The 17782-nt window shown below is 42.9% G+C and overlaps 1 protein-coding gene across 2 annotated transcripts in view; it reads right to left on the reverse strand.

The window, feature by feature from the left end:
- Window positions 1–17782, reverse strand: part of CCND2 (cyclin D2) — a 691175-nt gene that overhangs the window by 303630 nt on the left and 369763 nt on the right. For both annotated transcript variants that reach the window (XM_069763433.1, XM_069763434.1), the window contains one exon: window positions 16100–17216. The gene's annotated coding sequence lies outside the window, so the exon portion shown is untranslated. The remainder of the gene's footprint in view (window positions 1–16099; window positions 17217–17782) is intronic.

A 17782-nucleotide genomic window follows, 5' to 3' on the forward strand; every position in this document is an offset into this window, starting at 1 on the left:
CCGACAACTACTAAACGAGAGCATGAAGATCGAAGCTCAGGAAAGGCAACCTGGGGAACACCTTGGAGTGTAACACACCCTCTCTCTACACCCCATACCCAATTTGAAGGCCTAATGCAGTGTAGTTTCCAAGAACTACTAAACGAGAGCCGGAAGATCGAAGCTCAGGAAAGGCAACCTGGGGAACACCTTGGAGTGGAACACACCATCTCTCTACACCCCATACCCAATTTGAAGGCCTAATGCAGCGTAGTTTCCAACAACTACTAAACGAGAGCCGGAAGATCGAAGCTCAGGAAAGGCAACCTGGGGAACACCTTGGAGTGTAATACAACGTCTCTCTACACCACGGAAGGGCTGATTCTTAGGAAGGAAGGCTGTTGGAAATAAGCATTGCGCGTCCGAGGGTGATTATATTCTTATTAGGTATATACTCACCCTCGGACGCGCCCTGCTTCTTTATTTGGAATGAATGTTTATTTGCAATGTGGTGTTGACTTTCTCTATTATTTTGGTAATTAATGATTTTATTATTTTCATTGTTTTGCATCTTCTCGGCAATAATATAAAGAAGACGCGACAGGACAACACTCGGTGGATGCCATATCTGTGTTTTCAATTTAAAAAACCTTTCAGTTAAATACTTGCAGGATAAAGTAATTGTAGCTGGTGGCCATTTTTAGTACTGTACCAGATTTTAGTTGTGTGTTTGTTTTTAATGTTAAAATGTCTGCATTTGATATCTCACCAGTATTTTCTTTTTTATAAGCAAAATACTTTTTTTTTTATTTTATGATGTTGGTTCAAGGGGTACACGGGCAGCAGTAGACAGGTCAGTGTAGGCCTAGTGGAAGGAGGGACCGCAGACAGGCTTCGAAGCCCTAACATAATAAATTGGGCTGCCTGTAGGCAGTTTAAAATTGGTTCCAGGGGAACACGGGCAGCAGTAGACAGGTCAGTGGAGGCCTAGTGGAAGGAGGGACCGCAGACAGGCTTCGAAGCCCTAACATAATAAATTGGGCTGCCTGTAGGCAATTTAAAATTGGTTCCAGGGGAACACGGGCAGCAGTAGACAGGTAAGTGGAGGCCTAGTGGAAGGAGGGACCGCAGACAGGCTTCGAAGGCCTAACATAATAAAATGGGCTGGCTGTAGGCAATTTAAAATTGGTTCCAGGGGAACACGGGCAGCAGTAGACAGGTCAGTGGAGGCCTAGTGGAAGGAGGGACCGCAGACAGGCTTCGAAGGCCTAACATAATAAAATGGGCTGGCTGTATGCAATTTAAAATTGGTTCCAGGGGAACACGGGCAGCAGTAGACAGGTAAGTGGAGGCCTAGTGGAAGGAGGGACCGCAGACAGGCTTCGAAGGCCTAACATAATAAATTGGGCTGCCTGTAGGCAATTTAAAATTGGTTCCAGGGGAACACGGGCAGCAGTAGACAGGTAAGTGGAGGCCTAGTGGAAGGAGGGACCGCAGACAGGCTTCGAAGGCCTAACGTAATAAAATGGGCTGGCTGTAGGCAATTTACAATTGGTTCCATGGGAACACGGGCAGCAGTAGACAGGTCAGTGGAGGCCTAGTGGAAGGAGTGACGGCAGACAGGCATCAAAGGCCTAACATCATAACATTGGGCTGTTGGCAATTTAAAATTGGTTCCAGGGGTACACGGGCAACAGTGGTCTGGTCAGTGGAAGTCTAGTGGAAGGAGTGACGGCAGACAGGCATCAAAGGCCTAACATAATAACATTTGGCTGTTGGCAATTTAAAATTGGTTCCAGGGGTACACGGGCAACAGTGGTCTGGTCAGTGGAAGTCTAGTGGAAGGAGTGACGGCAGACAGGCTAAGAAGGCCTAACATAACAAAATTGGGCTGGCTGTAGGCAAGTTTAAATTGGTTCCAGGGGAACACGGCCAGCAGTGGCCTGGTCAGTGTAGTAGTTGTAGAAAGAACGGACCGCAGACAGGCTTCGAAGGCCTAACATAACAAAAATGTCAAAACAATGGTATTGTCAGTGCCAGGCATTGAAGGATGTCAGCGCATAGACTAAACATTGGTGAAGCTGTGAGAGATAATTTTGCTAGTGGTAGAGCACTGTTTGAGCTGGGGGGGGGAACTGTCTTGTGGCCGGCGGTACAGGCCCAGGGCCCCTCATATTACAATGGTGTGTCTGACGTTGGGTGCGCACCACCACCGCCAGAGACACTTTATTGTACTATGAGGGACCCAGTGGCAGTGCCGTCGACCAAAAGCGGGCACACCCACCTCTTCAGACAAACAGCACTCTCACGGGTGCTGGCGCAAAGTGGCGATACCACGGCCCCATGTGGGGAGTTTGGCCATTTTGTTAGGAGTAAACATGTCGTATGCTGGACAATCAGGTGCAGAAAATTACGAGATTGGAAAAGTCATTCAGAAGAGTCCACAGGCAAGACCTTTTCATAGGAAAGTTAGGTGTCAGCCGGGCAAGGTGGGGCAAAAGATTTCGAAATCCAGTTGTGTTTCATTTTAATGAAGGTTAGATCATCTACATTTTGGGTAGCCAGACGAGTCCTTTTTTCAGTTAGTATTGAACCTGCAGCACTGAATACTCTTTCTGATAGGACACTAGCTGCCGGGCAAGCAAGCTCCTGCAATGCATATTCTGCCAATTCTGGCCAGGTGTCTAATTTGGATGCCCAGTAATCAAATGGGAATGACGGTTGAGGGAGAACGTCGATAAGGGATGAAAAATAGTTTGTAACCATACTGGACAAATGTTGTCTCCTGTCACTTTGAATTGATGCTGCAGTACCTGTCCTGTCTGCGGTCATAGCAAAATCACTCCACAACCTGGTCAGAAAACCCCTCTGGCCAACGCCACTTCTGATTTCTGCCCCTCTAACACCTCTGGTCTGCTGGTCCCTGGAGCTCGTGTGAGAACGATCACGGGCGCTGTGTGCAGGGAATGCCAGAAGCAAACGGTCAACAAGAGTTGATTGTTTTGTTGCTAATATTAGTTCCAAGTTCTCATGTGGCATAATATTTTGCAATTTGCCTTTATAGCGAGGATCAAGGAGGTAGGCCAACCAGTAATCGTCATCGTTCATCATTTTTGTAATGCGTGTGTCCCTTTTGAGGATACGCAAGGCATAATCCGCCATGTGGGCCAAAGTTCCAGTTGTCAAATCTGCGGTTGTGCTTGGTTGAGGGGCAGTTGCAGGCAAATCTACGTCACTTGTGTCCCTCAAAAAACCAGAACCCGCCCTTGCCACGCCACCAATTTCCAATGACCCCGGGAAAGCTTCCTCATTAAAAATATACTCATCCCCATCATCCTCCTCATCCTCCACCTCCTCTTCGCCCGCTACCTCGTCCTGTACACTGCCCTGACCAGACAATGGCTGACTGTCATCAAGGCTTTCCTCTTCCTCTGGTGCAGACGCCTGATCCTTTATGTGCGTCAAACTTTGCATCAGCAGACACATTAGGGGGATGCTCATGCTTATTATGGCGTTGTCTGCACTAACCAGCCGTGTGCATTCCTCAAAACACTGAAGGACTTGACACATGTCTTGAATCTTCGACCACTGCACACCTGACAACTCCATGTCTGCCATCCTACTGCCTGCCCGTGTATGTGTATCCTCCCACAAAAACATAACAGCCCGCCTCTGTTCGCACAGTCTCTGAAGCATGTGCAGTGTTGAGTTCCACCTTGTAACAACGTCTATGATTAGGCGATGCTGGGGAAGGTTCAAAGAACGCTGATAGGTCTGCATACGGCTGGAGTGTACAGGCGAACGGCGGATATGTGCGCAAAGTCCACGCACTTTGAGGAGCAGGTCGGATAACCCCGGATAACTTTTCAGGAAGCACTGCACCACCAGGTTTAAGGTGTGAGCCAGGCAAGGAATGTGTTTCAGTTGGGAAAGGGAGATGGCAGCCATGAAATTCCTTCCGTTATCACTCACTACCTTGCCTGCCTCAAGATCTACAGTGCCCAGCCACGACTGCGTTTCTTGCTGCAAGAACTCGGACAGAACTTCCGCGGTGTGTCTGTTGTCGCCCAAACACTTCATAGCCAATACAGCCTGCTGACGTTTGCCAGTAGCTGCCCCATAATGGGAGACCTGGTGTGCAACAGTGGCAGCTGCGGATGGAGTGGTTGTGCGACTGCGGTCTGTGGACGAGCTCTCGCTTCTGCAGGAGGACGAGGAGGAGGAGGAGGAGGAGGGGGTGCGAACGGCTACAGCCAACTGTTTCCTAGACCGTGGGCTAGGCAGAACTGTCCCAAACTTGCTGTCCCCTGTGGACCCTGAATCCACCACATTTACCCAGTGTGCCGTGATGGACACGTAACGTCCCTGGCCATGCCTACTGGTCCATGCATCTGTTGTCAGGTGCACCTTTGTACTCACAGATTGCCTGAGTGCATGGACGATGCGCTCTTTAACATGCTGGTGGAGGGCTGGGATGGCTTTTCTGGAAAAAAAGTGTCGACTGGGTAGCTCGTAGCGTGGTACAGCGTAGTCCATCAGGTCTTTGAAAGCTTCGCTTTCAACTAACCGGTAGGGCATCATCTCTAACGAGATTAGTCTAGCTATGTGGGCGTTCAAACCCTGTGTACGTGGATGCGAGGCTAAGTACTTCCTTTTTCTAACCATAGTCTCATGTAGGGTGAGCTGGACTGGAGAGCTGGAGATCGTGGAACTAGCGGGGGTGCCGGTGGACATGGCAGACTGAGAGACGGTGGGAGATGGTATTGTTGCCGCCGGTGCCCTAGATGCAGTGTTTCCTACTACGAAACTGGAGATTCCCTGACCCTGACTGCTTTGGCCTGGCAAAGAAACCTGCACAGATACTGCAGGTGGTGCAGAAAATGGTGGCCCTACACTGCCGGAACGGATGTTGCGTTGATGAGTAGCTTCATTGGCCGAGGGTGCTACAACCTTAAGGGACGTTTGGTAGTTAGTCCAAGCTTGCAAATGCATGGTGGTTAAATGTCTATGCATGCAACTTGTATTGAGACTTTTCAGATTCTGCCCTCTGCTTAAGGTAGTTGAACATTTTTGACAGATTACTTTGTGCTGATCAATTGGATGTTGTTTAAAAAAATGCCAGACTGCACTCTTTCTAGCATCGGATACCTTTTCAGGCATTGCAGACTGAGCTTTAACCGGATGGCCACGCTGTCCTCCAACAGGTTTTGACTTTGCCACGCGTTTTGGCCAAGATACGGGCCCGGCAGATGGAACCTGTTGCGATGTTGATGCCTGCTGCGGCCCCTCCTCCTCCGCTTCAGAACTGCTGCCGCCTGCACCCTGTTCCCCCAATGGCTGCCAATCGGGGTCAAGAACTGGGTCATCTATTACCTCTTCTTGTAGCTCGTGTGCAACTTCGTCTGTGTCACCGTGTCGGTCGGTGGTATAGCGTTCGTGATGGGGCAACATAGTCTCATCAGGGTCTGATTCTTGATCAGCACCCTGCGATGGCAATGTTGTGGTCTGAGTCAAAGGACCAGGATAGTAGTCTGGCTGTGGCTGTGCATCAGTGCACTCCATGTCAGATTCAACTTGTAATGGGCATGGACTGTTAACTGCTTCACTTTCTAAGCCAGGGACGGTATGTGTAAAGAGCTCCATGGAGTAACCCGTTGTGTCGCCTGCTGCATTCTTCTCTGTTGTTGTTTTTGCTGAAGAGGACAAGGAAGCGACTTGTCCATGACCGTGAACATCCACTAACGACGCGCTGCTTTTACTTTTACCAGTTTCACGAGAGGAGGCAAAAGAGCTAGAGGCTGAGTCAGCAAGATAAGCCAAAACTTGCTCTTGATGCTCCGGCTTTAAAAGCGGTTTTCCTACTCCCAGAAAAGGGAGGGTTCGAGGCCTTGTGTAGCCAGACGACGAACCTGGCTCCACAGCTCCAGACTTAGGTGCAATATTTTTTTTCCCACGACCACCTGATGCTCCACCACTACCACTACCCTCATTACCAGCTGACAATGAACGCCCCCGGCCACGACCTCTTCCACCAGACTTCCTCATTGTTTTAAAAACGTAACCAAACGAACGGTATTTGTTGCTGTCACACAACTTACACGGTGAGCTATAACTTCAGTATGATTTAGCTACCCCTTTACAGGTGGGTGAGACCACAACGAAAATCAGCCACAATGTTACACACTCTGTTGTTGTTGGCAACAAATGAGATGGCACACACGCAGGACTGTCACTGAAGCGCAAATGTAAATATTTATCTCCCACTGATTTGTGTTTGTTTTTTTTAAAAGGGAGACTTCAGAAAAAAAAAAATTAAAAAAAAAATATTTTTTACAGAAGAATTTATAAAACAAATAAAATGAAATGATTGTTTCAGGGAGAATTTAGGAAAAAAAAAAAAAAAAAAGGCTTTGTAGGGCCCACTGAGTGAGAGAGGACGCACACAGGAGTCAGGAGTGGCACACAAGCCCAGAGGCCAATATTAATCTCCCACCGATTGATTTAGTTATTTTTTTTGGTAGATTTTGGAACCCAAATCAAGCAAAAAAATTAATAGACTTTCTATGGCCCACAATTGGGGAGAGAGAGAGAGATGGCACACCCAGGAGTCAAGACTGGCACACAAGCAGAAGGGGCAATATGAATCTCCCACAGATTTTTTTTTTTTTTTTTTTTTCAGGGAGACTTGAGAGAAAAAAAAATACAAAAAAAATGATTTTTTTCAGGAATAATTTAGAAACCAAAGAAAATAAAATGATTGTTTCAGGGAGAATTTAGAAAACAAATAAAACAAAAAATAGGCTTTCTAGGGCCCACTGAGTGACAGATGACGCACACAGGAGTCAGGAGTGGCACACAAGCCCAGAGGCCAATATTAATCTCCCACTGATTGATTTAGTTATTTTTTTTGGTAGATTTTGGAACCCAAATCAAGCAAAAAAATTAATAGGCTTTCTATGGCCCACAATTGGGGAGAGAGAGAGAGATGGCACACCCAGGAGTCAAGACTGGCACACAAGCAGAAGGGGCAATATGAATCTCCCACAGATTTTTTTTTTTTTTTTTTTTTCAGGGAGACTTTAGAGAAAAAAAAATACAAAAAAAATGATTTTTTTCAGGAATAATTTAGAAACCAAAGAAAATAAAATGATTTTTTCAGGGAGAATTTAGAAAACAAATAAAACAAAAAATAGGCTTTCTAGGGCCCACTGAGTGACAGATGACGCACACAGGAGTCAGGAGTGGCAGAGAAGCCCAGAGGCCAATATTAATCTCCCACTGATTGATTTAGTGATTATTTTTGGTAGATTTTGGAACCCAAATCAAGCAAAAAAATTTATAGGCTTTCTATGGCCCACAATTGGGGAGAGAGAGAGAGATGGCACACCCAGGAGTCAAGACTGGCACACAAGCAGAAGGGGCAATATGAATCTCCCACAGATTTTTTTTTTTTTTTTTTTTTTCAGGGAGACTTTAGAGAAAAAAAAATACAAAAAAAATGATTTTTTTCAGGAATAATTTAGAAACCAAAGAAAATAAAATGATTTTTTCAGGGAGAATTTAGAAAACAAATAAAACAAAAAATAGGCTTTCTAGGGCCCACTGAGTGACAGATGACGCTCACAGGAGTCAGGAGTGGCACACAAGCCCAGAGGCCAATATTAATCTCCCACTGATTGATTTAGTGATTTTTTTTGGTAGATTTTGGAACCCAAATCAAGCAAAAAAATTAATAGGCTTTCTATGGCCCACTATTTGTGAGAGAGATGGCACGCTCAGGACTGGCACACAAGCCCAGAGGCCAATATTAATCTCCCACTTTTTTTTTTTTCCAGGGAAAATTTATAAACCCAATAAAAAAATAATAATAAATAGGCTTTCTATGGCCCACTATCTGAGAGAGAGAGATGGCACGCTTAGGACTGGCACACAAGCCCAAAGGCCAATATTAATCTCCCATTGATTGATTGATTGATTGATTTTTTCAGGTAGAATTATGAACCCAAATCAACCAAAAAAATAAATAGGCTTTCTATGGCCCACTATTTGTGAGAGAGATGGCACGCTCAGGACTGGCACACAAGCCCAGAGGCCAATATTAATCTCCCACTTTTTTTTTTTTTCCAGGGAAAATTTATAAACCCAATAAAATAATAAAAAAATAGGCTTTCTATGGCCCACTATCTGAGAGAGAGAGAGATGGCACGCTTAGGACTGGCACACAAGCCCAAAGGCCAATATTAATCTCCCACTGATTGATTTATTGATTTTTTCAGGTAGAATTTAGAACCCAAATCAAGCAAAAAAATTAATAGGCTTTCTATGGCCCACTGAGTGAGAGATGGCACACACAGGAGTGAGGAGTGGCACACAAGCCCTGAGGCCAATATTTTTCTCCCACTGATTGATGTTGTGATTTTTTCTGGTAGATTTTGGAACCCAAATCAAGCAAAAAAATAAATAGGCTTTCTATGGCCCACTGAGTGAGAGATGACACAGACAGAGATGGCACTCTAGCAGAAATGTCAATCTTAATCTCCCACAAAAAAAAAAAAAAAAAAGGAACGGTCCTTCAATTACTATCTCCCTGCAGTAATCTCAGCCAGGTATGGCAGGCAGCAATAAGGAGTGGACTGATGCACAAATTAAATAAAAAGTGTGGACAAACAAACAAGATAGCTGTGCAGAAAGGAAGGAACAAGAGGATTTGTGCTTTGAAAAAAGCAGTTGGTTTGCACAGCGGCGTACACACAGCAATGCAGCTATCAGGGAGCCTTCTAGGGCAGCCCAATGAGCTACAGCGCTGAGGAAAAAAAAAAAAAAAGGAGCTTCCACTGTCCCTGCACACCGAAGGTGGTGTTGGGCAGTGGAAATCGCTACAGCACAAGCGGTTTTGTGGTTAATGGACCCTGCCTAACGCTATCCCTGCTTCTGACGAAGCGGCAGCAACCTCTCCCTAAGCTCAGATCAGCAGCAGTAACATGGCGGTCGGCGGGAACGCCCCTTTATAGCCCCTGTGATGCCGCAGACAGCAAGCCAATCACTGCAATGCCCTTCTCTAAGATGGTGGGGACCAGGACCTATGTCATCACGCTGCCCACACTCTGCGTTTACCTTCATTGGCTGAGAAATGGCGCTTTTCGCGTCATTGAAACGCGACTTTGGCGCGAAAGTCGCGTACCGCATGGCCGACCACGCACAGGGGTCGGATCGGGTTTCATGAAACTCGACTTCGCCAAAAGTCGGCGACTTTTGAAAATGTTCGACCCGTTTCGCTCAACCCTAGTAGTTAAGTAACCATACATGGCACCAACACTACTGGTAAACGCTTGGTTGGCTGGTTTCCTGGCCCCTACCAAAATTGATGTCACGGTGTACTTTTCACTTTCAAGAGGTTTTTTTTATACATTATGGTGTCCTCACCTGGATGCCTTATGGACACCTTCCCTCATCCCGGTGTAGCAAATGGAGACTATTAAAGTGGTCCTAAATCCAACTTAGAAGTTTTGGGGATTTTGTTTATAGTCGAGGAGAACCGAAGAAACATTAAGGCATGTGATGTCCAGCAATCTCCCAAGGCTTCCTGGAGTGTTTGTATACTTATACCCTTCATGAATGTAGGCGTTCCATACATAAATTTAGATGGTTGCTAAAAAACTGCAAATAGTAGAATTCGTAGCTGCATAATAATTAAAAGATACTCTGCGCAACAGTTTCTTTAGGCACACCCCTCATGGTCCTTTAGGCACATCACTCATCCATTTCTCTACCCACACCTCTCATCACTTTCTTTAGGCGCACCCTTCATCTGTTTCTTTAGGCATACTCCACGTCCATTTCTTTAGGCACACCACACACCATTGTATTTATGTACAATCCTCATCCATTTCTTTAGGCATAAACAAATCAGTTTCCTCAGGCATACCCCTCAGTAGTTTCTTTAGGTACACCATGTCACGGGGCTACCGCGACAGAGAGGTTCCAGAGAAGAGGAGCGCTCTGGGCCTCGTTCACACACAGTGAACAGAAGCTCTTCACCTGTATTCTGACCTGGCTGCTTTGTGCCAGCAGTGCAGGAGTTAACCTTATTGTTGAAAGATGGGTCTCTCAGCTGAAGTGGATTTTGTAATCTGATCCTCTATATAGACTCAGTCCTGGCTTCAGCTAGTGTCAGTGATCAGTTCTACTGCCTGGCTTGGAGGTTGAAGGAGCGTAGTATTGGTGTTGGAGGTTTATTTACAGAGATTGGTGTCTGCTGTTTTGGTTGCATGTTAAACCTGTTTTTCTTCCTATTTTATTCCTTCTCTTCCCTTCTCTGTGTTACCTCTGTGGTTGTAAGAGCATTTGGTGAGTTTGAGACTTTTAGTTACCTTGTCTGTATACCCTGTTATTTGTTGTATTGTTATACTGGTGCAGTCCACCTCTCTTGGGGGAGACTAATCAAGAAAGGTAAAAATATACATGAATATATCATTCTTACCCAATATTTTTTTCTTTAGGTAATTTGCAATAATTGTAAGTCTAACTGGTTGAACCTAAAATAATTTTTAGATGAAAAATATAAATGCATTAAATAAACTAAAAAAAGGTTAAAAAAATAGTAAAAAAAAAATGTTAAAAAGCACTGAATGAAACAAAAATCTTCTCAAATGGATTCCATCTGGATGCCTCATCCACCACTAACAAACCAATACTGGCTAAAAAAAAATATTTTTTTTGTTTACCAATGAGACAACTAACAATATTTTTTTTTATTATTTACTAAAGAAAACAAACAAATGCTGAATAAATGCTGTTAACTCTGAGCAAGGCAGTCAAATATATATGTAATAATATACTCACAAATAGGAAAAAATCATTTTTGGTAATTTTTACTCATTTTGTCACCCTATAATACTTTTTTTTTTTTAAGAAACAAATAAAAAATGTAGGAAAAAAAAGGACACCATATGTATCCTCAAGGTAATGGGTGAGCTCATCACTCACTGACAAACTAATGGTGACCAAAAACTACTTTTGCACATTAAACTTAATTCAATTAACTAAAAAAATAGATTAAAAAAGAATAAAAGAAAAGTGAAAAGAAAAAATGGAATAGAATTATAAATGAAAATAAAATGTAAAAATATCAAGTAAAAAAATAAAATAAATTAAAAAAAAATTGATTTGAGCGTTGGCATACTTTACTCTTAAAATATAAAGCCTTCCCAAGATCACATTTGTTCCTTAAGAAGATCTCCCGGAGGCATCATTTACTACAACATTTTGACAAAACTTCAATTTGTGCCCTCTGTCTAACCTTTGCATTCCTGGCTAATTCAAGCCAATTCCTTGTGTGTATTATACAGACCACACTGGTTTAGAGGAAGAAGGGTTTCAGCTCCAAGTTGATGAAAGGCGTGCTGGAAGCTCCTTATATATGCTATAGGTGATCATATAACTCTTTATTTAAGCTGGGTATGACAAGCAAATCCCCCGCCAGAAGAAGTTTTCTTTGCGATTAAGACAAATATAGTGGTTTGTCGTATTTACAAAGGAAACGTTCTAAAGCGGTTAAATCCGCCGCTTCCAAGGCGGCTCCGCGAGATTTTTACCCGTATGTTGAGTGAAATTTGGTAACATTTACAAAAAAATAAAATTAAAGTTGGGTCATCGCCATGATAACATTTATAGGGTTAGGATCGCTAAAGTGTACTGCAAGGAGTGCCGATCAATGATACTTGGAAGTCAATCGGTGCTCAACTGCTTTTACTTGTCAAATCATCGCGATCCGATCGCTCATCCGATGTTTCGTTTCCGCTCAAGTGCATTGTTCTTGGCAGCACGTCTGTGTTTACATGAAAAAAATCCACTTATGACCAACGATAATTTTTTTTAATGTGATCAACAAATATTGATGGGTGAAACCTTCGTATGTGCACGTGATCGTTGCCCTGGACAAAAGGTCCTAGAGCTGGTGAGGATGGATTATCAAAAGGGGCAATTGCCCTTAAATCTACAGTCTTTCCAAAACTGAACTTTTTGTGTTTCCTCCCTCTACTAACCTTTCTATACCTGTTATTCCCATTTCTGTGGGCTGTTCTACTAGAACTTCCAAGAAGCACTGTCTTGGCGTTATACTTGACTCAGATTTTTCCATCAATCCCTATATCCAATCACTGACTCACTCATGTCACTTGCACCTCAAAAAACACCATGACCATGCCTTTATTATTCAATAGCCCAATCACTAGCTAAAAAGAAGAAATAATTTCATATTTGCGCCAATAATGTTACTGCCCCGACTTTGCCGCCAACACTGGTCATGATCCCTTCTCCTATAGCCACCTCCCTTTGCAGTAGTCCAAGTCAGGTTTCTCAAGTAGCTTGGCAAACTCCTCAGACATCATCATCTTTGGACTCTTAGTCCAGATCAGGCCGAGACCAGGTGCTTGAGCATTAAGTACAATTGTCTATCATCTACTCTTCTAACCCCGATTTCCATGCTACAGCCAGTGTTATTTTCAAGCTCAATCTGGAATACTAGGGAAAGTCCACACCTACCTCTCTGCACGCAAGGTGCCAACTCCTTGCCTTTATTTTCACATCTGTCCTGTAATCAATTTAACGCATCTCTTCAAGCAAGTCATCAGTTTACCCTATACTTCACTGCCATCAGTTTGTATACATCGCTGCTATTAATCTATTCCCTGCTGAAAGGTAACAGAATGCATTTACTTCTCTGTTATTCCTGTGATTCACCATTGCCATCCTGGAAGACACCAGACTGCAATTACTCTTTGTTATTCCTGTGATTAACCACTGCCCTGCTAGAAGATACCAAACTGCATTTACTTCTCTGTTATTCCCGTGATTCACCATTGCCATCCTGGAAGACACCAGACTGCAATTACTCTGTTATTCCTGTGATTCACCATTGCCATCCTGGAAGACACCAGACTGCAATTACTTTTTGTTATTCCTGTGATTAACCACTGCCCTGCTAGAAGATACCAAACTGCATTTACTTCTCTGTTATTCCTGTGATTCACGTTTGCCATCCTGGAAGACACCAGACTGCAATTACTTTTTGTTATTCCTGTGATTAACCACTGCCCTGCTAGAAGATACCAAACTGCATTTACTTCTCTGTTATTCCTGTGATTCACGTTTGCCATCCTGGAAGACACCAGACTGCAATTACTCTTTGTTATTCCTGCGATTAACCACTGCACTGCTAGAAGATACCAAACTGCATTTACTTCTCTGTTATTCCTGTGATTCACGTTTGCCATCCTGGAAGACACCAGACTGCAATTACTCTTTGTTATTCCTGTGATTAACCACTGCACTGCTAGAAGATACCAAACTGCATTTACTTCTCTGTTATTCCTGTGATTCACGTTTGCCATCCTGGAAGACAGACACCAGACTGCAATTACTCTTTGTTATTCCTGTGATTAACCATTGCCCTGCTAGAAGATACCAAACTGCATTTACTTCTCTGTTATTCCTGTGATTCACGTTTGCCATCCTGGAAGACACCAGACTGCAATTACTCTTTGTTATTCCTGTGATTAACCATTGCCCTGCTAGAAGATACCAAACTGGATTTACTTCTCTGTTATTCCTGTGATTCACGTTTGCCATCCTGGAAGACACCAGACTGCAATTACTCTTTGTTATTCCTGTGATTAACCACTGCACTGCTAGAAGATACCAAACTGCATTTACTTCTCTGTTATTCCTGTGATTCACGTTTGCCATCCTGGAAGACACTAGACTGCAATTACTCTTTGTTATTCCTGTGATTAACCACTGCCCTGCTAGAAGATACCAAACTGCATTTACTTCTCTGTTATTCCTGTGATTCACGTTTGCCATCCTGGAAGACACCAGACTGCAATTACTCTTTGTTATTCCTGTGATTAACCACTGCCCTGCTAGAAGATACCAAACTGCATTTACTTCTCTGTTATTCCTGTGATTCACGTTTGCCATCCTGGAAGACACCAGACTGCAATTACTCTTTGTTATTCCTGCGATTAACCACTGCACTGCTAGAAGATACCAAACTGCATTTACTTCTATGTTAATCCTGTAATTCACCATTGTGCTTCTGTAAGAAACCAGACGGAATTTACTTCTCTTTGTTATTCCTATGATTAACTATTGCCCTTATAGAAGATACCAGTATCCTATACAGTCACTGTTTTAGTCTATATCCAGCACTTCTTCTGTGCTACCGGCACCACTTACTAGTCTATCATCCTGCATTCCCTGCTGTCCTGGTTCTCACTAATTCTTGTGTCATCCGTCAAGAACAACCTCGCGAAGACCTCACCAGGTAAGCCAGTAACAAATACAATATTGATACCATGATTTTTATTTTTTTTTTGTAATACCTTCTCTACTTCGGAACCTTTTTCTATCCGGGCCTTGTTATGAGGCATTCCTATGTCTTCTGATAGGCCAATTGAACACTGCATTGACACCAGAATAAAATGTACTTATTTGTGTCACCACTAGGCCCCAATATTTGCAGTTTGTCATGTACTGCACCCTAGACACCTGAAACCCATAATTATTCTGCCCCAAGCACCTTCCTCCCCGTCCTATTTTTGGTCTATCCTAAAATTAAAGAACTGAAACCGCCATCCATCTATGTAAGCTGTTTACCCAAGAGCAATACATGAACACAAAAGAATCCGATATGTTCCAGAAACAGTTGATCTGGATTAATATTGATGAGCCCCTGGTTCCTAGAGAATTAACAGTCTCAATTCTTTGGTATGTTAGCACCACCCACAATTGGGCTACCCCTAGCGTATGTCATCGGCCATTTTTTTTAGCACATACTATAAAAGAGAATAAACTGACAATGAATTATTTAAGTACATCTCTGGGGAAAGATTGATTCTTTTTTTCCCAAACAGTTTATCATGAAGCTGCTTCCTTGGAAAACTTCACGGATACAATCAGAGTGCTCCGCTGTGACCAGTAATATCCTTCTATTACATGCAGATGTGGCAAAGTAAGAGGAAGGTGATGGGGATAGTCATCCTGTAAAATAAATATTTGCAAGAATTTCCTGACTTAAGGGAGAACACGTTAGGGATGAATACCCTTTCAAGGTTATTCCAGGTTTGTAACGCGACTCTCTGCAAATATCTATCAATATCTGTCAGCACATAGTTGGAAAAATGCCATGTGGGGAACAATGCGCAACCAAAAATATAACCTCATAAAGTGTCTGGTCTGGATAGTACATGATGAGATATAATTGGTCAGTGAAGGCCAGGATCTAGCCGTTAAGCTTGCTTTATGAGAATCTACGGAAACTTATGGACGCCATGCGGCAATACGGTAGTATAACGCCGCGCCATCTGGCAGCCGGACTCCAGCAGATTGCTCCTTACATCAATTAAGTCACTAGCATTTTACAAACTTTTGTGCAACAAATAATGTAAGCAAAATATAAGACATTTTGAAATTCATTTTTGTCATAGGAAGTATTCCTATTTTCACTTATTTTCCTCCCCACTCTTAAAAACTGATTATAGATCAGATTACAAAATCCTACTGAAATCTATTGAAGCAGCAGAGAGGGGGAGGCAAAGAGATGCTGCATTTTCTTCTTAGTAAGAGTTTTATTTTCCTCCAGCTCTGGATTCACAGCTACACTGCTCAGTACTGCTTTATAATTTCCTTCACGCTTTTGTTACTTCTGAGCATGGGATCTACAGAGACAGGGGAGCATGAATCCATGATATCTGTGTGTCTTTTGTATGGGAGACATCATAGGGTTCTCCACCTGTTAGCTCAGAGACAACTGAATATTAGATATTGAGCTGGAATAGGGGAAAAATGAAGAAAAGTGCATGATACATATAATGGCCAGAAATAGTGTTATTCTTCATATACACACACATGACAGATTATTCTTAATAGTGACTTGATACAACTGGTACACTTTAAAGACACCACGTGAAAAACACAGACCAAAGAGTTTTTTGTTTGGGTTGGTAAAGAGAATACTTTTTTGTATTTTTTGAGGTGGGGGGTTGTCTTTTTTATATACTTCAATGAGAAGATAAATTCATAATATCTCGAGATTGGTACACATATGTGAGGTACTTACATGTAGAAGAAATAGTCTATTTCCAGCTAGGAGTATCGTCCATTTGAAGATCACGTGGTGAAAAGTTGGGTTTCCAATTGTTCAAATTTGCCATTTCATAGATGATAGCGGTGTATGATATCAATATGAAGCAAAAGACTTTGTCTGCTTATCCCAAAGAACGTAGCTCCTCCAAGATGGTTTTTGATTGTGGCAAATTGGTAAGTTGAAGCAAGGCTCTGTTGTGGTCATCAGTAGACCTCGGTCAGTAGCAGAGGTGCTTCTCGGCAAATGGTGAGCAGTACACCTCAGTCATTAGCAGAGGAGCTTCTAAACACATGTTGAGCAGTACACCTTGGTCAAAAACCAAGAAACTTCTCAAAACTTGGTGATCAATAACCTCATTCAGTAGCAGAGGAGCTTGTAGGCAAATGGTGAGCAGTACACTTTGGTCAGTAACAGAGGAGCTTCTACACACGTGGTGATCAGTAGACCTCATTCAGTAACAGAGGAGCTTCTACACACGTGGTGATCAGTAGACCTCATTCAGTAGCAGAGGAGCTTCTAGGCAAATTATGAGCAGTACACCTCGGTCATTAGCAGAGGAGCTTCTAAACACATGGTGAGCAGTACACCTTGGTCAATAACTGAGAAACTTCTCAAAACTTGGTGATCAATAACCTCATTCAGTAGCAGAGGAGCTTGTAGGCAAATGGTGAGCAGTACACTTTGGTCAGTAACAGAGGAGCGTCTACACACGTGGTGATCAGTAGACTTCATTCAGTAGCAGTAGAGCTTCTAAACACATGGTGAGCAGTAGACCTTGGTCAGTAACAGAGGAGCTTCTACACATGTGGTGAGCAGTAGACTTCATTCAGTAGCAGTAGAGCTTCTAAACACATGGTGAGCAGTAGACCTTGGTCAGTAACAGAGGAGCTTCTACACATGTGGTGAGCAGTAGACAATTCCGTAGCAGAGGAGCTTCTAGGCAAATGATGAGCAGCACACCTCAGTCAGTAGCAGAGGAGCTTCTTAACACATGCTGATCACTACACCTCAGTCAGTAGCAGAGGAAATTCAAAACATGGCTTAAGATTTAGGGCTTCATCTGTTGGAACTCAATAATGAATATGTGGTCCTGTGAGAGAAAAAAATAAACAAAAACATTAAATTAAAGTTGGTGCCTTAGCTCAGAGTTATGGCTGGTGCATTAAGTCAAGCCTAAGGTCACATATTAGGGTAAGGGTTAGGGTTGATGTATTAGCTTAGTTCAGTTTTGCGTCTTAGGTTAGAGTTATGGTTGTATTGAGTCAAGGTCAAGGTTGGCACACAAAATATATTATTAACAAATAATCATTATCATTGATTATAATGGGAATATATCATGTGGTTATGTTGATATTTGCAAATGTGCTTCTAGTTTTTTTTTCACTTGTAACATGATATTAGAAGTATTTAGAAAAAGACCTGTCTTTGTTTTTACCAAATACAAATACTTGAAAGTCTTCAAATCTAATACCACGAGGAGGGGTTGTCTGGTTTAGAATATCTATTTTTAATACCCTATCAGGGCATTGTGTTTTAGAAGACAGTATCTAAATTGAGACATCTACCAATAAAAAAGTGTCTACAAAGAGCATCTTTCTCTCTGGAGGACCCGGTACATCTGTCTATCACATTGACAGTCTATTTACTTTAATGATC

This window comes from Ranitomeya imitator, chromosome 4, assembly GCF_032444005.1.
Source record: "Ranitomeya imitator isolate aRanImi1 chromosome 4, aRanImi1.pri, whole genome shotgun sequence".
In the NCBI taxonomy this organism is placed as follows: Eukaryota; Metazoa; Chordata; class Amphibia; order Anura; family Dendrobatidae; genus Ranitomeya; species Ranitomeya imitator.